The sequence below is a fragment of the Pseudorca crassidens genome, chromosome 18 (assembly GCF_039906515.1).
Source record: "Pseudorca crassidens isolate mPseCra1 chromosome 18, mPseCra1.hap1, whole genome shotgun sequence".
Taxonomy (NCBI): domain Eukaryota; kingdom Metazoa; phylum Chordata; class Mammalia; order Artiodactyla; family Delphinidae; genus Pseudorca; species Pseudorca crassidens.
This window is the reverse complement of record NC_090313.1, coordinates 76,423,532-76,446,601: the sequence shown is the minus strand read 5'-3', so window position 1 is coordinate 76,446,601 and position 23,070 is coordinate 76,423,532. Positions and strand designations below refer to the sequence as shown.

Sequence of the window (23,070 nt, the reverse complement as noted above, 5' to 3'; positions counted from 1 at the left end):
GCGTGTTAATTACAGGTCTCATGTGTACAGTTCACGGACTTGGAAAACAGGAGATGTTTTGGGTCATTCATAACCCCATGATTATGCTGATTGTAGTTTCGATGTTGGGTGTTATTATACTTTGATTAGGTGATAATTAGTCACCTGTGAAGGATAGCTCTAACCACTCTACAACCAGATCATTAATTAAGCAGAATATCTCACTGTTCATCTCTTAACTGGAGAGGCTGAGATTGAAGATCTTTACGCTAAAATCTAAAATCCTTTAGATTTTATTTTTTTCGTCTTTTATATTATCTTTGTCCAGTGTTTGAGATGGAGCCATCACCACTGACACCCTGGGTCTTAGGATCCCACAGGATCGGGTCTGAAGAGGACCTTGAAAGCCCTGGGTTCCAAATGCCCTCAGTTGACAAATGAAGCTGTAAATTTTGTTTTACAGGGAAATTTTTCAGGGTTTACAGAAGAATATGTGATTGGTAGTAAGGGACACAGAATGTTTATGAAGACGTTGCATTTTCTTTTTTCTTTACATTTGAACTCCTTTGGAGATCTCTGCGCTGGCGGTCCCTGGCTGGGCGTGTCCCTTTTCACAGGGCAGGCGGCCGTGGGGCGAGGGCAGCATCCCGACTCTAGTGCATTCCCCGGGTTCTCAGGACCCCAAGTCTTCCAAATGGCCAGAAGCCTACTTGCCAGGCCTGCCTGGTTCTCTCCCTGGATCCAGGCCCGGAGCGCACCCTTGGGCCCAAGGACAGCTTACTTAGGGGGGTGATGTGTGCTGGGTCCACTGGAGGATTGCTCTGGGACACCCACCCATGTTTGCATGAGGACGCTTGTACCGTGAGTCAGAACCAAGCGTGGGAAGAGAAGGACTGTGAGTTGGGGGCTTCTGCTGGTTCCTGCCCCAGGACTACATAGTTTAGGGGCAGGCCTGTGCATGGTACATCAGGCCACCATCTTTGCCTCACTTACTCTGCAGAAATGAGCCCAAACTCTGGGCCTCCCCAAGTCTAGATACGTGCCCAGCAGCTGTTCCACGTGAGGTCATGCTGGGTGGGCTGCTTGCCTTTTTTACTTGGTGAATCCACCGATGTATCCCAGGGTGTCTGGGACCTCCTCTGAGTGTGGGTGCTGAGCAGACAGATGTGTCCTACAGGGGTGGCTTGTGTGTCCCCAAATGCATCGTTGCCTTCTCTAAGGCATGAGGACAAACACAGAACACACTTTTCAATTCCTTTCCAAATACAAGCGATGGAGGAAATTACAGAGCCCTGAATGAATCAAGAAGATCGTTTTGTGGCAAAACAAGCATTTCCCAGCAAAGATACTTGGTTCACTTGAATCGGTTCTGTTTTAAAGCAAGAAAGGTATCCACAGTCACGATCACTTGGTAAGGTTTGGTGCCTAGAATACCTGCTTCATGGTCTTTCCTTTTGGTTAAGGATGGATGTGGCCCGATGAATATTTCATTTGGGGGATTTTGTGGTGCAGGACAATGAAAGGCACCGACTGCTGTGGACAGTTTCTGAAATTAGAGAAGAGTGACAGCTGATAGGCTGGAGTCAGCTGACAGGTGACTGGCGACAAAGCCCACTCCTTTGACAGCCCCTCCCAGTGCCGTCCACGGAGGGATGCTCTAGTGACCCCTCTGTGTACGCCGGCACCAGGGACTCCAGTTCAGACATTACGATGGTCACCAGCCCATCAGGAGGTTGACTTTTGAAGTATGAAGGGACCATTTACCATGTAGTCACTGACACGCCACGTTTTCAGTGTCCGGGTTGCATGCCTTGTGGTTTGAAGGCTCAGCATAAATGGTGAAATTTCCATAGCTGGGGACTTCCCGAAAAAACCGAATGAGCTATTCCTACCATCCAACAGCAAAGAAATTGTAATATTAAATCACATTTCACTTGGGTATAAAATTTTTTTTTTTAACATAAACCACGTCGTTTCAGCGTTTTGGTTGGTTGGTCTGTTTCCATGAGGCAGATGATGTCGTTTTGAAATCAGCCATCGCTGGCTGAGACCGAGGTTCTCATTAGACATGGAAGGAGATATTACTGTAATTTTCGCATTCCGGGGCGGCCGGATGAGTAATCCGCTGTCGGTGTTGAAAGAGCTCTTTCTTTTCTCTCATCTTGCTCCAGGATGGAGCTCTCAGTGGAGACAGGGTGTCAGAAAACAATGTCAAGGCCAACCGTAATGCTCCTTCACCCGGTGTCTGCCGCCATCATTCTCTGAAAAGTGGTAGGGAAGTCTTTTTTTTTTTAACACTTATGAAGAATCACTTGGGTGGAGAGTGGCTAAACAAGCCTGAAGTCTCAGACAGGCTTTCTGCTGTCTCCAGAGGGGTGATGTACTGTCATAAAGAAAGAGGGGCCGTCAGTGACAGGAGGCAGCTCCTTTGGGGGAAGTTGAAAATATGGCCGAGCCACGTACATCCCTTTCGTTCCAGGCTGGTGCTGTGGACTAAATGCCTGTGTTCCCCTCGACTTCATGTTGAAGCCCTGACCTCAGCCTCCAACATGGAGGTAGGGCCTTTGGGAGGGATTAGTGATCTGAGGAGAAGAGGCCCGAGAGCCAGTTCACTCGTTCTCTGCAGCGTGAAGATACAAGAATCTGAAAATATATGTACGTGCGCATACCTGTAACTGAATCACTTTGCTGTACACCTGAAAATAACACGGTATTGTAATGCAGCTAGGCTTCAAGTTTTAAAAAACGCTTGACAGAAACAGCAGGAAAAAAAAAAAAAAGATGCAAGAAGTTACTCGTCTGCAACCCAGAAGAGGGTCTTCACCAGAACCCAGGCAGGCTGGCACCCTGATCTCAGACATCCAGCCTCCAAAACTGGGAGAAATAAATTTCTGCTGTTGATAAAGCCACCCACTTTGTGGTATGCTGTTTCAGCAGCCCATGCTGACGACGACGGTTGGTGTATGCTTAGGAGTGATGGTATTCTGGAAAAAGGCTGCTTTTAAAAACTTAGTGTTGTTATTATTATAAGAATGTTTCTAGTGACTTTTATAAACCATTTTCTTGTCGTTCATGAAGCAGTAGGGTTTTGGCAAAGGAACGTGATTCTTTTGAGCTGTGGAATTAAACTAGTGTCTGGTGGCAAACGGCATTTCTCACTTAGGAGCTGGAGATAGACCTCACACAAAATGTTCTGTCTCTTCGTAGCATCCTAAACTGTTGAAAAGATACATCATTTCTGCCGGGGTTTCCTAAACCAATTCAATTGACCATTTCTTCGTCTTGTCCGCGATATGTGGAGTTTTTCTCATGAGGAAAAGGCAGGTCTTGCCCTGAGTGCAAAGGGAGGGAGGGCTGCAGTGTGGGGGGGTTTTCCACCATCAAAGCATCTTCATCTTCCCTGAAGCACCTCACAGTGTGGTCCATGAAAGCCAACCAGTGAGTCAGGAAGTCCCAGTGGAAATTTCTCGAATCAAAAGAGTCCTCTGGGGCTTCCCTGGTGGCACAGTGGTTAAGAATCCACCTGCCAATGCAGGGGACACGGGTTCGAGCCCTGGTCCGGGAAGATCCCACACGCCACGGAGCAACTAAGCGCGTGCACCACAACTACTGAGCCCGAGCGCTAGATCCCGTGAGCCACAACTACTGAGCCCGCGAGCCACAACTACTGAAGCCCGCATGCCTAGAGCCCGTGCTCCACAACAAGAGAAGCCACCGCAATGAGAAGCCCACGGGCAGCAACGAAGACCCAACACAGCCAAAAATAAAGATAAACAAAGTAATTAATTTAAAAAATAAAATAAAAGAGTCCTCTGTATCCTTCCTCTCCTGAGAACAGTCAGCATTTGTGGGACCTTCAGGGGGCACCCTGTTTTTCCATTTTCCTAGGCCCACAGTGAATTCACCTAAAGTGAATTAGAAACTTAGAAACTCTGGTTGTGTCTGTCCTGGGTGATGCCACAGCCCTCAGCTGGGGAGAAATATGTGATGAGGTTTTTCCGTACGGGACCGTGTGTTTTCCTTTCTGCCAGTACCATAACCATGGGTTATGTAAGCTTCTCCATGATGGGTCCCCATAGCCAAGGCCGGTGGGTGGAAAACGATCAACGTTCTTTAGCGCAGAGTTGCCTACTGAAGTCGGGTTTTGAATTAGAGAGGTAAGAAAACTTGATCTACACCTGGATCAGGAAACGGGCTTTTATTTTCTTCATGTATTTCTCAAGGCTTACTCTGGGGGTCTCTGAGGGTGTGCCTCTTATTTGACCTTTGTTTAAAAGTCAAGAGACTTGCCCCAACTAGCTTTGGAGCCTGTGGTAATCACTCAACCTGCTTTAATTTCCTTATCAGCAAAGTCAGAATACTGTTACCCGACCTAATTACCTCAGAGGACTATGGTGGAGATATAATAGGAGTACCTGTGGGAATAGTAAGACATGTCTGTTCTTCTTTATCTTGCAGTGATTAATTATTTTCTTGAGACTTTGTAAATAGGAATATTGGGACTTAAACTCCCATTTCTTTTGGCTAAAGAATTTCAACATTTTATAGGTTCTTTTTGATTTTGTTTTGTTGTTGTTGTTTGTTTTATTTTTAACATTTTACAGGTTCTTGATGTGAAGTTTCTTAGTAGGGTCCACTGACCACCTACCTCTGAATCACCTGGGCTGATTCTTAAAATGACAACCTGCTTCCCCACCAAAAAAAAAAAAAATGTACTTGAAACACACACAGACACACACACACAGTCAGAATCCCTGCACCTGGAGCCCCAGCCTCTGAATTTTGATAAGTCTTCTGACTATTCTTCCATTTAAAGTTAGAGAGCCCCTGCTCACAACACCTAAAATGTGACCCCATGACAATGTTCAAGCCAGTGCTGGGGGTTCCAGGAGAAGACAGCATCTCTAAATGTCCACCAGGGCCCTGTTCCTCTGAGCAGTGGGTCTGTGAGGGCCGGCAGGTGGTGTGGTGTCAGCTGTAAGGCCCCGGCTTTCTAAATAGAGGATTATACCCGAGGGCGTTACATCGTTCGCCATGGAAAAATACTCCTCACCCACTCCGATGCTTTTCTTTTAAAGTTCTTTTCATGGCTAGTAAAAGAGGGGGAAAACCTTTCACTTCAAAGCCTACAGACTGCTAACTCTGTCTGCAGTGCCACGCTCCAGGCTCCAGCCAGCTTCTGACATAGGGCAGCCTTTTTTTTTTTAATCCTAAATCCAGGACTGAGTTTACTTTTGAGTTTTATATACACACTTTGTATACATAGTGCAAATCCCGATGGACTAAAAGTGGGCAGGACGAGGGCTGGTTGTCACGGTGCCGCCCTTGGATCAAAGAGATTAATTACTCATCTTCCCTACGTGCTGGCTTTCTCCTGGGCTTTGCAGCTAAGCAAAATCTCAGGCCTGGGTATTTTCCATATAAATATAAAAAGAGCGTTTTTGTTTCCAGGTTGCATGTACTCTAGGAAGTAAGCCGAGAAGCAGGGGTAAGGGCCATCTCTGCTCGGAACATTCCAGAACATCTGTGTTGGCCAGAGGCCAGCCGGAGGGCCAGGAGAGGACCTGTCCTCAGATTAACTTTCATGGCGTGGAACATGGTCATTTGTCCCCAGTACCCATCCTGCTTCCCCCTTTGGTGAGGGGCCCAGTTTGTACCCCATTCCAGCTCCTGTGCAAGCACCCAACTGCTCAGGGAGCCCTTTCCACCCCTAAGTGCAGCAGGGAGCTTGATCCCAGCCCCATGCTGTCATGGGTGGTTCAAAACCCTGAAGGAGACGCGAGGAGACATTCACTGGGGGTTTCTGGCAAAGAAGCATGTTCGCTCCTGAAAGAAACCCATCAGAGACGTGACCTGTCATGCGCAGCAGGTAAAGTTGCCTGGGGTTGTCGTTCACCACAACGAGGGACACTAGCTCCAGAATCCGACTGCTGCTACGAGAGAACTGATAGAAACAGCAAAAACAGGCAAAGTCTCTTACACAGTTGTCCAGATAGCGGATGCCACCGGCCTCGAAGGCTACCCCCCGAGAGGGCCCTCCCAGGAGCGTCCTGCCAGGGCGGCCTAGCCTCAGTGAGAAGCAGGTGTCAGGAAACACTCTCCAGCCTCCTGTGGATGTGGGGATGTTTCTCTTATGTTCACAAGTATAAGGGCAACGAAGGAAATAGGTGATTTTTAAAAAACAGGCCTAAGGCTTTAATATCGCATGTTGTATTATACTCAAAGTTAGGTGCTTGTAGATTTATTTAAGGATTTGGTAACAAATTACTCGAGTGTTGCAATTATGAGTGTTTTAGATGATAACATCCCAGAAACACCTAATGTGAATATCGTAAATTCATTGGAATTATCTTTAATACAGCAATATTGGATAGAGTTGGTCCTATTTTCCTCAAAGAACGTATTTCAGGAGCATGGGGCCCGGCTAGGGTGAGAAGCGGCCAGCCTGGTAAGGTAGGAGGTCCTACCACTCGAGACTTGCCTCTTGGTTTGAAATAACTTTCTTGTGTGCGGATCGTGGCCAGATTACTGGCTGAAGTCCAGTTTGCATTTTGGTTTTCAACTTGTGCATTGTGTGTGATAATAAGACTGACTTACAAAAAGGAACATGCTGTGTTTCTGGATGACATTATTATCTGAAAAAATAGCGATATGAACAAAATTAAGAAGGTAGGGACTTCCGGGTTTCTCCGTGTCTGTACCTCTTGTCACCCACATCCAGGGTCCCTGCGTTCATACGCGTTTGCCCACATCCAGGGCCCCTGCGTTCACACGCGTTTGCCCACGTCCAGGGCCCCTGCGTTCATACGCGTTAGCCCACGTCCAGGGCCCCTGCGTTCATATGCGTTTTGCCCCCTTGAAGCCTCCCCACACTAAGCCCTAGAAAAAAATTACAACTACAACAAAAAGTTCTTCATTGATAATGAAAAGAAAAATCAGAAACATTCATATGATCAGGGCTATCCAGTGGAGTTCTCAATATAAATATAGGCCTATAGATATTTGGGCTCTGAAAATCAGAAAATTCAGGTATCTGGCAAGAGTTCCATCCGAAAATGGCTTTTGTAGTCGCTACATGTCATGCCAAGCTGTTTCTTTTTTTCTCTTCCTGATTACCAAACAAGGAAGAAAGTGTGTTCTATGAAATCGTTCGCCCCTCAGAGTGATTCCAGATTCTCCCTACAGGCAGGGATGGGACCGGCAGCCGCTGGTTCCTGGTTGCTTCCTGCAGGTCCGCAGGATCAATCAGATCTGGGTGAACGTGGCCCGACTCAAACTTCTTTCCTATTCACTGCAAATCCTAACGGTGAAAGTGGGATTTGAACTAGATTAACCTAGTGCCTAAGAAATTTATCAAGTTAAGTCTGTTGTTCGTAATAGCCATAATCGTGTTATTTCTGAACCTTAGTTTCGTCAGGTGTAAGTAGTAGATAATATCTATCTTTGGAGTTAATAAGGACATGAAAGAAAATAAGGCATGTAAGTAATAGTAGGTGATGTCTGTTGAGAAAGTACTATGTCCCAGACAAAATATATGTTCATATACGTATGTTCTGCCTGTGAAATTACGTATATAATGAGTTAAGCATTAGCTCATCTGACAATCGACGCTACAACCGTATGAGCAAACGAGGGCTTCGAAAGAAAGAACCAGTACCTCGGTCAGGCTGGGGAGAGGAGTAGCTGGGACTTCCCAAGTCCCCTAGACTACGAACCCGCACACCTTGTCATGATGGCCAGCACCTAGGGTGATGGTTGGTGCAAACCAGGGGTCAAAGAGATGTCAGTCACTCCTTCTTAAAATTTTGCTTTTATTAAATTGTATCTGAAGTGACTTGCCCTGCAGTGTAATAGAATTTTTCAAATATAAATGTAGAGTTCCTCTTTTTCAGTGCTTTACGGAAAGCCCTCATTTTCTTAGCTCTGCCTCCGACCCTCTGCACCGTTCTCTCCATTTTGGCGGTTTGTTTTATCTTGGCCTCTCGTTTCAAGGATGCTGTGCGCTAATTCGAGGCCAAGGCGGCTTTGATTGTGAGTTATTTTTCTCTGGGGTTAAAGGTCTTGTGGTGGTGTTGGTGTTTGCCATTCATTCTGATGTTAATTTTTTAAATATCTGTCAGCAAATTGAAGTACACGTTACACGCTGATTTTGTTTGTTTGGAACATTTATACGCCGTGGTCGCAGAGTATGTTTGATGTGGTTTTGAACTTTTCCTTTCTCCAAACATGTGGAATTGTGCATGGGGGGCCTGGGGTTGAGGTTCTCTGCAGGGATTTACTTCTCAGACATCTGCGGAGGGAGATGCCTCGTCTGGTGACCAGAGCTGTAGTTCGCCCCACCTCACACTCCGCCAAAAACATGCGTGTTCTTGATTTTTGTTCTATGTAAGAGATAGAGAGGTGTCCGATAAAGGCCACTAGATAAAGGATTCGTGCAGGAAACGATAACAGGGTAGGTTAGACTAAGAAGGGAGAAAATAGAATCATAGCACGCTAGGGAGCGTGTGCCCAGGTTTCCCCATTTCGTGTAAATGAGGATGCAGAGCTCTTGTCGACAGCATCCGGAGCATCAGAATAGTGGAAGGACTTAAAGGAAGTGAGAGCTTCAGGTATTGTCATTGCCTTTGGCACTGCAAGATATCAAATGTTCAGTGAGGAAATCGTATGCTTTTTGAACCGGATTAAGCAGCTGTCGTAAGTCTTTGGCATTGCTTTGGCTAAAGGCAGGAAAAGAGAAATCTAGGTTACCTGTGTCTGCAGCTATAGTGCACTTCCATTCACAAGTTTGCTTTTTGTTGTTCAATTCTTTTTGGCGACACCATGAGGCTTGCAGGATCTTAGTTCCCCGACCAGGGATCGAACCCTGGGCCCCTAGCAGTGAAAGCGCCGAGTCTTAACCACTGGACCACCAGCGAATTCATTCACAGATTTTTTAAATTATTGCAACCTATTTTTTAAAAATTTTTTAAGACATTTTATTATGGAAAATTTTAGATGTACACAAAAGTAAACACAAATCATTAGTGCAGGACAATGCGTCTCTTATAAGGAGATGGCCATTGATTTCAGAGTCTTACTTGATAGAAAGGCAGATCCGTCCTTAATCCGGCACCCCGTTCTCCTTTGTCTCCAACCTTGTTCTTTTTTAAAAATCTAATATACAGGGCTTCCCTGGTGGCGCAGTGGTTGAGAGTCCGCCTGCCGATGCAGGGGACGCGGGTTCGTGCCCCGGTCCGGGAGGATCCCACATGCCGCGGAGCGGCTGGGCCCGTGAGTCATGGCCGCTGAGCCTGCGTGTCCGGAGCCTGTGCTCCGCAGCGGGAGAGGCCGCGGCGGTGAGAGGCCCGTGTACCGCAAAAAAAAAAAAAAAATCTAATATACATTTTTTTAATTTATTTTTCCTAATTTATCCCTACCCCCCTTTGGTAACCATAAGTTTGTTTTCTATGTCTGTGAATCTATCTCTGTTTCGTAAATAAGTTCATTTGTATCCTTTTTTAGATTCCATATATAAGCGATATCATATGATATTTGTCTTTCTCTGTCTGACTTACTTCACTTAGTATAATAATCTCTAGGTCCATCCATGTTGCTGCAAATGGCATTGTTTTGTTCTTTTTTATGGCTGAGTAGTATTCCACTGTATATATGTACCACATCTTCTTTATCCATTCATCTGTCAGTGGACATTTAGGTTGCTTCCATGTCCTGGCTATTGTGAATAGTGCTGCTATGAACATGGGGTGCATGTATTTTTACAAATCATGGCTTTCTCTGGATATATGCCTAGGAGTGGGATTGCAGTAGCTCTATTTTTGTTTCTTAAGGAACCTCCATACTGTTTTCCATAGTGGCTGCACCAATTTACATTTCCACCAACAGTGTAGGAGGGTTCCCCAGTTTTGATAAAGGATAGAAACAGAAAGAAGGGCATATTTAGATGTGCACGTCCTTCCCAGGGTGCTGTGAAGGCAACCCCACCCACTCAGCCCAGCAGCAGCAACGTGGGTGCAGTGGTATCTCCTTGTCTATCACCTGCCCTACATCCAATTCCCCCTTTTCTGGTCACAGCCCCCCAGTCCCGTCCCCTTTTTCAGAACGTGCATTCAAACAGTGCTGGTTCTACCTCTGCTCTACCTCTGGGTCTGGACCGGACACCCAGGACTAGTCAACTACCAGCTTCATCTCATGGACCATGGCCGTTGATTCAGGGACAGCGTGATGACCCACCAAGGCCACTTAGAGACAATTCAAGGATTTTTTTAATAGAAACTAATAGAGGAAGGGGAAAGCTCTCTTGCCGCTGGGTTTGTTATATATCAGGGATGTCATCAGCCTGGAGCTGCAAGGGGCCACCACCAAGAGAGTGCCTGGCTGGGGATGAATCGAGCACAGAGGAAAGCTGAACTGAGAGATGATGGCATTGAGTATGTGCCTGGATCCAGCTCTGCCTGAAGCTGGAGCTGTCTCTGAACTTTCAGATACACTAAGTCAGTATACTCCCTTTTTTGCAGAAGACAGTTCAAGTTGGATTTCTGTTACTTCTGAAAAGAGTCCTAATGAATGAAGAAATCATTAAGTTACAGATACAAGAGGTAGAATCAGCTGGGTCAAGTTAAGGTAGTGAGAGCTCTCCTATCCCTTCTGGAAAATTGGTTATGTTGCAGAAAAGCAGCTGGTGAACTTTCCCTACTGTGCATCTTCCAGGTCGGAAAGTCAGGCTACCAAGGGGCTTTACCTCCTTTTGTGGCCTTCCTATGCCCCTCCCCTGCCGGCCCCCACCCCCCCAGGAAAAAGAAGACATGTTTGGGTAGAACTGATTGTTCAAAACAGAGATGGAGGGAAATAGAAGTTTTTCTAAGAGGGCCTTCTTTCTCTCTGCAGCCAAGAATTCAACATGGCTCAGAGTCACATGGTCCTGAGTAGCACTGTGCAGCAGACGTATAATGGGAGATGCATCATAATTTTGAATTTTCTAGTGGCCGCATTAAAAAAAGGAAAATGAAACAGGTTAAGTTAGTTTTATTAATGTAGTTAGCCCAACACTTCCAAAATAGTGTCACTTCAACATATACTCCACATTAAAAGAAATTACTGAGATAATTGACATCGTTGCACTATATCTTTGCAATCCAGTGTGTATATCGGATTTGCAGCGCATCCCAAGGCAGACCTGATCAATTTCAAGCGCTCAATAGCCACATCTGGACAGACAGTGGCTAATGCATTGGACAGCCCTGCTCTTCACCAGCAGATTCACTCTCCAAAGCTAAATTTAGTGCAGGCAAGATGAAGAGGTGGGAAACCCAGGCTCAGATAAGATTGGGGCTTGGGAGAAGCCTGGCCTCAGGACCTTCCCCTGCACCAGGGTGTGAGTTGCTGACTTTGATTTCCGTCACCTACAATGAAAAGGGTCTCGGCTCTTCCACAAGGCTTTCCCCTAAAGAATAAAATCTGGGCACCCCTGAGCTGTTCATCTCTGCTTATTAATTGCTTCAAGCAGAGTTTATAAAGCAAGATTTACAAAGCGTGGGTCTGACTTCAGGTAGTTTTTCCAAAGTATTGGCTAATTCCCCAGCCACATCCTCCTGAATGTGGGAGGGAAGAGGCCAGGACATGGGCCTTTGGTTTCTTTTCCGACCTGCTGCAACCAGCTGAGCAGTTGTAACATGTGCCGCCAAAAGTAAACTAGGTCTGTGTCGAACAGGTAGTTAATTTGTTCAACAGGTGGCAATTTCTAAGTAGGATTTCTTAATTCCTAAGATTGTGCGAACACTTCATCCTTTTTCTCCTTCTGGAGTTTCAGGCCCCTTCCCCCATCATTATGCTGAATCCACACCCTGTCCTTCTCCTACCTGTGTCTCCTTCCATCCAGTTCTGGTCCTGCCCAGTTAGTTTGGTGTGATGGCATTTCTTGCCTGGACTATTGCAGTAGCCTCGTGACTAGTTTCTTAGCGTGCAGTCTGTCTGGACCCATCGTTCTACTGCAGCCAAAGTATTTCAAAACGTAAGTCTGATGGAGTTGTTCCCCTGGCTTCTCGTTGCCCGCAGGGTAAAGGTCCAGGCCACTTGCCAAGCCCCTAGCCCTGTGCAGCCCTCAGCCTGCTCCTGCCCTGCCTGCACTGGCCTTCCCTCACTTCCCGGCAGGCCTTGCTTGGGCTCCCACAATGCGTTTGCACCTGCTCCCCTCACTTCCTGCATGCCCTGGTCTCTGCCTTCTACGTAGCTAGGGCTCGCCTGGTTTCCAGACCTCAGGCGAGTCATTACTTCCTACAGGTACCTTTCCTTGTGTCCCTGACAAGGTGAAACCCTCACAGTGCGTGTTCTTTTAAGACAGTTTACCTCTCCTCCTTTGCATTTACCACAATTAAAAATTTGTGTATGAGAATAATACCTTACACGTATTAGGATGGCCACTATTAAAAAAATCTCAAAAATAGCAAGTGTTGGCAAAAATGTGGAAAAACGGAACCCTTGTGCACGGCTGGTGGGCATGTAAAGTGGTGCGGACGCTGCAGAAAACAGTATGGAGGTTCCTCAAAAAATTAAACGCAGAAATACCATAGGATGGAGCAGTTCCACTTCTTATTCCCGAAAGAACTGAAAGCAGGATCTCAAAGAGCTATTTGTACACCTTTGTTCATAGCTTCATGATTCACAGTAGCCAAGAGGTCGAAACAACAAATTGTCTGTCGACAGATGATCAGATAAACAAAACGTGATCCATGCAGGCGGTGGAACGTTATGCGGGCTCTAAAAAGAAAGCAGTCTTGTCACACGCTACAGTATGGATGAATCTTGAGGACATTATGCTCAGTGAAAGAAGGCAGTCACAAAAAGACAAATGCCATATGGTTTCCCCTGTATGGGACCGAGAGTCGTCAAAATCACAGAAACAGAAAATAGAACGGTGGTCGGCAGGGGCTGGGGGGGGGAGGGGAAATGAGCCGCTCGCGTTTAACAGATACAGAGTTTCAGTTTTGCAAGATGAACACATTTTAGAGATCTGTTGCACAGCAACGTAAAGATAGCTTACACTGAACTTAAATGGTTAAGATGGTAAATTTTATGTTCTGGGTTTTTATCACAATCGTCAAAAATTTATATTTATGTGATTTCATAACTAATATCAGTTTCTTCCTCTAAATTGTAAGTTTATGAGGAAAGTAAATGCTCTTCAGTATATCCTCGGTACCTGCCTCTCCTCTTTTCTGGCACTCAGTAAATATTTAAATGAATGAATTAATAAAGTAAAATTAAACACCTCTCCTGTAGAATTGGAGAACGGAACTGGCTTGGTGTAACAGGTGCTTCAAATCTGTTTGCTGAATTGTTAACAAAAGCAGATGACAAATACTCAAACATTTGGGAATAGCCTAGCACAGGATGTGCACGTGGAAGTGATTGATTAATTCATGAGTTTAGCATTTTCTGAACTGTGCTCAAAACACCAGTAGCACGAACCATGCGTTCTTCCCACCCGAAGAAGGATTTTCAGTTAAAAAATATTTAAGAACATTTCCAGTTAAAAATCCTAGTTGAACTATTTTAGCTGCATGGGTGATATATGCGGTATACTGTCTGTTGATGTTGGTATTTGTAAAGGGTTAATAATAAGGTTTAATTACCTAATGGAAATGATTGTTTTGGAAGTGATATTATAGAAAAGACAAATGTGAGATCGAGATGGATTTTTGAGTACCTAGTTTAAGGAAGTACTAAGCTAATCATTTTCCAACAGTTTTATTAAGGGAGATAAAACTGATGAAGTTAGTGGATCACAGATAGTTTTAGCAGAGACGTAAGTTCCCTGGACTAATACATCATTGGACAGCATTTTCAGTATTATGTTGAAGGGGTTGGTATTTTTGGAGTAAAAAGTACAAGCACATAGTTGGAGAGGAGGTTTTGGTCAAGAAAATGTCAAGCTTAGGTAAAGTTTCGTTAGCAGCTGGCCTGTGATAAATCTGAGATGATTTCATGGGAGAAACAGACCTTCTCTGGGGGTTTGTGCCTTACTCAATTAGACGGGGAGGCAGTCCAGGCTCGTGACTTAAAGCAGGAGTGGATCTGACACCAAGAGCCTCGTTGGGACGTAGAATTTTAGTGTCAAGTAAAGTGATATTACAAGAAAAGAAAAAGTTTAAGATTTGAAATTTGTCCCCAGTACAGCATCTTCATGAAAGGCAAGAAAACCGGTAAGTAAAGTGATTCTGTGTCCAGTAAAACCAGAGGAAGCAGAGGTGGGAAAAAGAGAAGGACGGAGGGAAAAGTGATTGATACAGGAAGGACATGAAAAGTCTTAGTGTGATGGAGAAGGCCAGGTGGGGCAATGAAACTGGAAGGAGAGGGTTTTAAATTTTCACCGAAGGAAATTACAGGGCTGTTGAGAAATTTTCCGAGACATGGCATCAGGAAAGAATGAGGTTGACCATAAATAAAGGTCCTGTAATGTAATAAGTCAGAATTTTACCTTCTTACGATCGATGTGGGAAAATTAATTCTTAGAAACAAAAGGAAATAGCGTAGGAGTTTTATTTTTTGTTAACTTTCTGATGACCGAATCGTTTTAAATGAATTAAAAAGTGGGCCTTGTCTAGGCTATAAAGAAAAAAGGAATCCTCCTTCCACCGTTCAAAAATAATTAAATATTGCATTAGAACATTATAATGTTCTCTAATATAAACAATATAATGTTCTATAATATAAACAGTATAATGTTCTACAATATAAACTTATTGATTCTAAATGAGATTTTAACAATCTGAGACGATCACGATTTTGGAAAAGAGCTTATTATGCCGGAATAGTTTGTTTTGAACCGGAAACGTAAAATGAAGAAGCGACTTTAGATAATTAACAAAGCTGTCTACTTGGCGATTTGTTCATTTTGTTAAAAGAAAAACTGATCCTTTCTTTTTACAGTGGTTCAGTTTTAGTGGAATAATTTAATGAAGGTAGTGTTCTCTTACAAGGCGTGAACGAGAATTCTATCCAAGCCTTTTAAAACCGTCTTCTGGCGAGTAGGTCTTAGTGAGGGGTTGCCATCTACTAGATGCCATTTCAGGCCACTTTCTCTCCTAAAAACTTTTTTTTTTTTTTTTAAGAAAAGTAATTAGTCCTCAGCATCATTTATGTAACTACCAAGATTGGGAGTTGGCATTTTAGAAAGTTGCAGTTTGGGGGCAGGTGGGGCACAGAGGACCCCTCTTTATCCCCTAAGCTTCCAATAGGGTGGAATGAGCTTCCGAAACTCAAAACTGTAAGCAGTGAACATCTCATAAAGTGATGTGTTTGAAGCTGCATTGTTTGTGAATTCTCTGTCATTTTACTTTGTTTCACAGCAAGTTGTTTCTATTCATTAGTTTTATATACATCTTGCCTTCTTTCAGGCCAGTTCTTGATTTTCCCTTTGAAGTCCGGTCATGGTCGCCCCGTGTTCTTCCGTCTGACTCTGGGTCCCAGTCAGCAGTAGTTTCTGTGGGATGTCTCCTCTCACGATTCTTAGAGCAGGTGCCTTTCTGAACTTCTCTACACTGCTGTAGTGGCTTAAGTTTAAATTTTAGTTTATAGATCACAGTTTTGCCAAGGTGTCTCCTACCCAAATTCTCTGTCGCCATGAATTCTGAAGCCATTCTGTAAGCCCCTTGGTCCCTCAGACATTGCTTGCGAAGTAGCCTTGCTCATTAAGGACCCTAGAAGGACGTAATCGTAAAATCAGAAGTTAACGACGTATAGACATATAATTATCTATAACCTGTCAGTGTCCAAAGAACAAATTTCCTTTTCCTTTTGCTTCAAGGAAAGCCAGCAGCTAATCTGTGGAGGGTTGCCTCTCGGCAAACTTGCTCCGTGTGAAGTAGCTAAACGTTCCACCGGATTAAAAAGTGTAATCTCTCTGTTTTTTCAGGATACTGTCAAGTCAGGAGCAACAAAAAAAAGAAAAAGAGAAGGGAAAACATACGATTAACATTATTTCATCCTATTAATTAAAACACTGTAGTAGTTTCAACTTGAGCAACTCAGTTACTAAAACCAAGGGAAGTTGCTCCCCTATTCTTAATCCTTACAGTGAGACCTTAAGTGGGAATGAAAGGTTTGAGATGAATTTCGGCTTTGCAGCAGAATTTAGGCATCGTGAGGACCTTTCTAGAATACCTTTAGATCAATTCATGTAAATTTTCCGGAAGAATCTTTTCCATTTTTCTCTCCCAAGAGTTACTAAGTATCGTTACAAGTTCTGTGCCCCTAATGGAAGATGCAATCTCATCTACCCATGCGTGCCCCTCAAAAGCTATTCAGGATAAGTTAATCTTTTCAACAGAGCAGCCAACTTTTCCAGCAAAGGAATTTGCAGTCTTTGTGGTTTGGGGAAAAAGGTGGTTCATTTTACCAGTTTCTCGATGCAATATATTTCATGATAAATTCAATCTTTCCTCCAAAAGAAAATTCCCCAACTCTACTTTTCTGTGCAAAATTCGACTTGAAAGCCTTTCTCTATCGAAGCAGCCAAATACGGAGTTCGTGCGGATCTGGGCAAACAGTTTTGGGTCCAAGGTTAACGATATTTATTGCTGGAGGTATTACATGTATTTGTATCCAGGAAGCACAAAATCCAACACGTTGACAGTGGTTTTCAAATATATTAATTTACTTTCTTTTGTCTTAGGGGGAATGTTTTTCTCCCCGCTCCCTGTTTTAATCCTTTGCCACACTTGGTAGAATTTGGAAGGATTTTTGCCAGGGGTAATGAGCAAAGGTAGACAGTGTGTGAATTACACAGGAGATCTGCTGGTTTCATTGCAGACTTCAGAGAAAGTTCCTTGCACTCTGACTGTGACATGGCATGCAGGAAAGTCCTCCTAGGTCTGCCCAGTGCAATAAACAGACCTCCTGCATCTAACCGCATCCACGCTGAAGTTTCTTATGCGGGGTTCCTTTTGCTTTTCGTGTAAAAGTTAAGGGTCCCAGCATTCCTACTCCAGCTTCTTTAACTCCTACGCTTTGGAATCGGCATATGACTGTTGAGGGGTTGATACGCCTTGCGGTTTAATAGGACTCATTCTGTGTTATTTATGCACACACGGAGAAGGTAGAGGAGGGAAACAGATCCCCTGTGGACATGCTTCTGAGAAACCTTACGTTATATCGGATTTGTTAGACGGATCACAGGGTCCCATTTGCCTTCGGTGACTCATTGAGGACATCTCGTATTATATGCAACACAGGTGAGTTTTTCAGTAACCCCTGCAGCCCCCAGCCAGCAGCCTGAGCATCACCGGAGGGAGAGCGGTGTAAATAAACACTGGCAGCTGCAGAGGCCCCGCCTCCTGCGGGGCTCAGGCAGGAATGCAGGGGCCCGAGCCGCAAAACCTGACTGGGGATCAGTCCGATGGTCCTGCAACCGTGAGATGATGACGGAGAAGATGGTCTTACGCTTCTCGTGGGAGGGAGGCTCTCAATACAGCGTCAAGTGCCAAACCAAGTGGAACTGGAGAGACTTTGCCGGCGGAGATCAAATCTTAACAATTTGAAAAGATGAAGGTCCCTGGACTGCCCCCTCCTCTTCTTTTAAATCAGTACAGATTGGATTTCCAGGGGTTCAGATGAGTAGGACAGTGGCCTGTCCCACACAGCCTGTCGGCGTGTCCAAATAAATAGCCTGTCTCACAGCCCCTCTTACCTTACAAAACTGAGTCCCTGAGAAACAGGAAGGGGAAAAATGGAGTTGAGCAGGGTAAGAACATCCTTGGTGCCATAAACCTATCAAATGCTCACAGGGTTGGTTTTCGACACTTGATGTTCATGAACTGTTTTGGGGGCCGGGCGATCATCGTCGAGTCCTATTTGTTAAACCCCGAGTGACACGGTGGGCAGGACGCTTGCCTGCGTGTTATTGGGTTGGCCAGAAAGCTCGTTTGGGTTCTTCCGTAACATCACCATCTACGGGAACACCCGAACGAACTTTTGGCCAACCCAGCACAAGGTGGTTCTCGTGCTGTCGCATGTAGGACCTCGTTCAATGTTGTGTGTTCTAAAGAGAGATCTGTTTCCCAGCTCAAAATGGCCCTTGTCTCCACTGGACCAAGGAGCCTTCGCTTCTGGTTACTTTATCCCTTTTGCACACACGGCCTTTCCTGCCAGGGGAAAGGGATTTCCAGGGGCCCAGAAGGGCGGGAGATCAGTTCTCCAGGCTCATGCATCAGGCCCAATGTCAGTCTCTTTTACCTCCCACAGCATTGTGGCTGGTGGGCGATCGGTTAGCCAAGGGGCAGTGGTGTCTGCTCTGCCTCCTGGGGCCACCGTCTCTGGGGGGTCGTGCCCGGGGGCTCCCGCAGACCAGGGCAGGTTGAAGGGGAGGGGTCTCCCCTCCCTTCCACATCACGGCTCAGGGACTCAGCAAATGCATCTCTGTCCTTAGGGGTTAGGATGGCGGGTGCACAGTGTCAGGAAGGAAATCATTGCAGGGTTTGGTTCTCTCGCTCATCACCTCCTCCCCTACATTCAGGGACTGGTTGACTTGTGGCCAGTACAGTCCCCTGCTTCTGCCCTCAGGAGGAAGGAAGAACATTGGCTCCAGCCTGAGCTTCAGGCTGGCTTCCTCTGGGACGCGGGGATCCTGTGCCCTGATGGGCTGAGCTGGGTCCACGGCGAGCCCTCTGTGGATGTTTGCCACTTTCCCTTCCTCGCCTTTGCTGTCACTGTGGCCTGAGAAGGTCCTGCTCGCTCTGAAAAGTCAGGCGTGTGGGATGAACGGGCTGAGTCAGAGCCTCGGGGAATTGTGTCTCCCTGCGGCCATGGCTGCTGTCACCCGCTGGCCTCCCTTGAGTCTGTTGCTGGGATGAGGTCATAAATCTCAGTTAGCTCTCATTCTGGAAGATTCTCAAAGTGGACATGGTAGCGTTTCCCCGACCCTGTCCCTCTCACCTTGCATCCTTCCACCTGGATGAGGCCTGTTCCTTAAGGAGGGGAATGTCAAGGCTGACGGTCAGGTCTGGTCATCGTCCCCAGGGATGTCGCTGTGCCTTTCCAGCTCATGGTCAGAATAGAGGCAGCTGGTCTGAGAGTCACCAAGGGCCTCAGTAGACCAATCCTAACCCAGAGAATTCTTACTGCCCCCTGATTCTGACTATGCTAGTTTCTTCTTATTAATTCTATAGTCTTGTTTCCCCTAGAATTAAAAAACGTCATAACCTGATAGGAGGGGACTTTGATCAGGGTGTTTACAGAGTTGAGGCGTTTTTCCTCTTTTAAAATTGGCCTCTTACCCAGCCACAGGGATTGTTTCCGTGCTCTACTCCTTGATGGTGTGTTTATTTACCTAGACTCACAGAACTCTCTCTTGTCCTGAGTAATCCAGTATTCACTTGTAATAACCAGGATTCCTATTGAAGGAAAGGATTTCTGTTCAAGAAAAGCAAAGGGAATTGAAGGTTCAAAATTCCAGAGAGAAGGTGAATAAAACCCTACCAAAGAGCACGTGGGAAAGTCTGAATTAAGAGAGCGATCTCCAAATTAACACAACTCTGTAAATCAACTCTACCTTCAATAAAATTTTTTTAATTACATTAAATTAAAAAAAAAAAAAGCAGTCTCCCAGAGCAGCACGTTACTGGATCTCTACGGATACTCCATTGTTTTAAAGTTGCATTTGATCTGAAGGAAGTTTTTTCACTAAGACTATTCCAGTAGCTAGTTCTGAAACTGACAAGTAATGGAATATCGTCTCTTAGATTAGGTTGTGTGTTTATAGACCTGTATGAATCAACAATGTTAAGTTTTCCACATTACCTAAAAGGACCGCTGTCCCACACCCCAAAGAAGTTGGACTGTCAGGGTGATGACGGTGGATTAAACTGCTGCTGGGATGAGGTCGTAAATCTCAGTTAGCTCTCCTTCTGGGAGACCCTCAAAGCAGACGCGGTGGCTTTGGACGCTTGCTGGATTTGGTACATGTGCTTGGTGTGTTTTTTCTAACAGAAGGGCATTCTGTGCCCCTACTTTCCATCCAGGGTCTGTCGTGTGTTGCCCACCCTTTGGCCTCCCTATCTTTGGTCACGTCTGCGAGCACAGCCTGCCTTTTGTAAACAAGTCACTAAATCCACACTAGGGTGTGACGTGCCGCTGGTGCCACGCGTGGCCTTACGCGCTCCACGCGCGCTGGGTGCCGACAGCGGGGGAGGGGAGGCCCTGAGGGCTTGACCTGGTGGGCAGAGCGCCTCCCGGGCATGTGAGGGCTCCGTGCCAAGCAGCAGCCCGGAGCATCTCTGTACCATCTGGTGGCCGCTGAGCGGCGTGTAGGAAAAACGTCCCGAGAACTCAGGGCCTTCTCCGGAGGGACCGTCAGAGATTTACTGCCATGAAAGTGGAAGACGATGAGGAAAGCACGATGAGGCTTCCATTTGCCGGGTCCTTATTAGCGTTCCGTAGGCTTTACGGACGCGCCATTACTGGTTATTCATTACAGAATTTGCAAAGAGAGGGGCATCCGCTTAGGCCGTGAACAACACCCGGTCAACCAGCAGACAGAACGCTTTTCCGTGGACCAGTTGACTCTCCATAACGTCCAAGGGGTCTCTCTAAACATCCATGCTGTGGGATTACATTCGTAGAAAGTTCAAAAACTGGCCAGACTGATTTATGGTGTTAGAGGTCAGGGCAGGGGTTATGCCTGGGTGGAGGGGGAGGGAGACATGGGAGAGGCCTGAGGAGTTTTCTGCTGAGTTTCTGGGGCGTTTCATCTGAATGCTGTGTCCACAGAATTCATTTTGCAAAAATGAAAACTAATTTGCGATGTACACATGTCATCCGTGCACTTTGTCGTGTACATATTTCACTTTGATTAAAAGTTTACACTTAGGGCTTCCCTGGTGGCGCAGTGGTTGAGAGTCCGCCTGCCGATGCAGGGGACGCGGGTCCGTGCCCCGGTCCGGGAAGATCCCACATGCCGCGGAGCGGCTGGGCCCGTGAGCCATGGCCGCTGAGCCTGCGCGTCCGGAGCCTGTGCTCCGCAACGGGAGAGGCCACGACAGTGAGAAGCCCGCGTACTGCAAAAAAAAAAAAAAAAAGTTTATATTTAAAAATATGACATGAGAGCATAAGGAAAAAGTTCTTTCCTCAATCCAACTTGCATTAATAATAAATTCAGACGAGAGGAGGCTGCAAATTTAAGTACAATAGGTATTTCCTTTAGCACCGGAGGTGGGAACCTGCGGGCTATGGAGCTTCTAATTACTCTTCCTGTTAAGCTTTGGGTTGGCTTTTGAGGGTGCCAGGTTGGTTTTATGGCTTGGTTTTTCTTTTAATGATAAGCATATCAATATGTTTTTTGATCTCAGTAGAATGCTTTTGAGTAAATGCTTCTGTTGCTGCTTCTGCAGTGAATACCCTTAAACGTTCCTTTCAGTACGCTGGCTTGGAAATTACCACCATGTGGGTGATGGTCATGGGAGGGGGTGGCGTTGCCCATCGTGAGTGGGCAGAGAGACAAGAAGAGAACGGCCCCCAGGGGACACAACATTTACAAGGTGCCTTAAACGGCCTTCTGCTCACCAAAGGTAGCACACGTTAGCTAGGTACAGTGATGCCTCTAGGAAGGTGGGTTGAATAATTCAGTCCCCTTTTCTCTTTATAAAAATGAAATGGCTTTGTTGAGCATCTTTTCATGTGCCTTTTGGCCATCTGTATGTCTTCTTTGTAGAAATGTCTGTTTAGATCTGCTGCCCCCTCCCCTTTCCCCTTTGGTAACCGTAAGTTTGTTTTCTATGTCTGTGGGTCTATTTCTGTTTTGTATATAAGTTCATTTGTATCATTTTTCTTTTTAGATTCCACATACAAGCGAAATCATATCATATTTGTCTTTGGCTTACTTTGCTTAGTTTGATAATCTCTAGGTCCATCCATGTTGCTGCAAATGGCATTATTTCATTCTTTTTTAATGGCTGAGTAATATTCCATTGTATGTATGTGCCACATCTTCTTTATCCATTCATCTGTCAGTGGACACTTAGGTTGCTTCCATGTCTTGGATGTTGTAAATAGTGCTGCTATGAACACTGGGGTGCATGTTTCTTTTTGAATTAGAGTTTTCCCCAGGTATATGCCCAGGAGTGGGACTGCTGGGTCTTAGGGTAGCTCTATTTTTAGTTTTTTAAGGAACCTCCATACTGTTCTCCATAGTGGCTGCACCAGTCTACATTCCCACCAACAGTGCAGGAGGGATGAATTAGGAATTTAGGATCAACATATACACACCACTATATATAAAATAGATAACCAAGAAGGACCTACTGTGTAGCATAGGACACTGTACTCAGTATTTTGTAAAAACCTATAGGGGAAAAGGATCCGGAAAAAAATATGTTTGTATAACTGAATCACTTTGCTGTATACCTGAAACTAACACAACATTGTAAATCAACTATACTTCAATAAAAAAATAAAATAAGTGAAATGGCTTTTTACCGTGAGATCCTTTATCTGAAATTTGAGAACAATACCCCGACTGAGAGTTTAGTAGCACTACAGTTTACTTCCGTAAAGAACTTTAAAATACTTTGTGTAAATTTTCTGAAACTGGACAATAAGGAGAATTTCTTCTTTTTTTTCCTAAAGAGGGAGTGCAGAAAAAGCTAAAAAACAAAAGGAAAGCAGCCAAATACAGAGGCCACGGGAAGCTGCCACTCTAGAGGGTCGACGTGCTGAGTAGGTTCAGGCAACACAAGGGCAGGAGCTGCGTTGTTGAACCAGCTGATGTGTCAGCCTGTGTGGGTTCGGGGGGCCGTTCTCAGAGATGGAAGGTTTATTGGAATAGATGAACTTTCCCCATATGTTAAGTTTATGAAAAAATACTATTTCTGAAGCTTCCCTTTCTCTTTTTCCCCTTAAAATGGCATTTTTTTCCTCTATGACTGCACAAGGGCTGTGCCAAGAAGCAAGCTTTTTAAGCTCCGTCCATAAGGGGGACTTCTTTCTGCAAAGGAGTAATTAAGTGTTATTCGAAGACCATTTCAGACCATCATTTCTTTTACTGTCTTCTTGTTGCTGTCCTAATCTTCTTTCCCATTTCCGACAGAGACCCGTGTCTCTTTA

General features: G+C 45.3%; 1 protein-coding gene across 2 annotated transcripts in view; it reads left to right on the top strand.

Moving 5' to 3' along the window:
* ATP8A2 (ATPase phospholipid transporting 8A2) overlaps positions 1-23,070 on the top strand; it is a 526,913-nt gene that overhangs the window by 401,026 nt on the left and 102,817 nt on the right. The gene's annotated exons all lie outside the window — the stretch shown is intronic.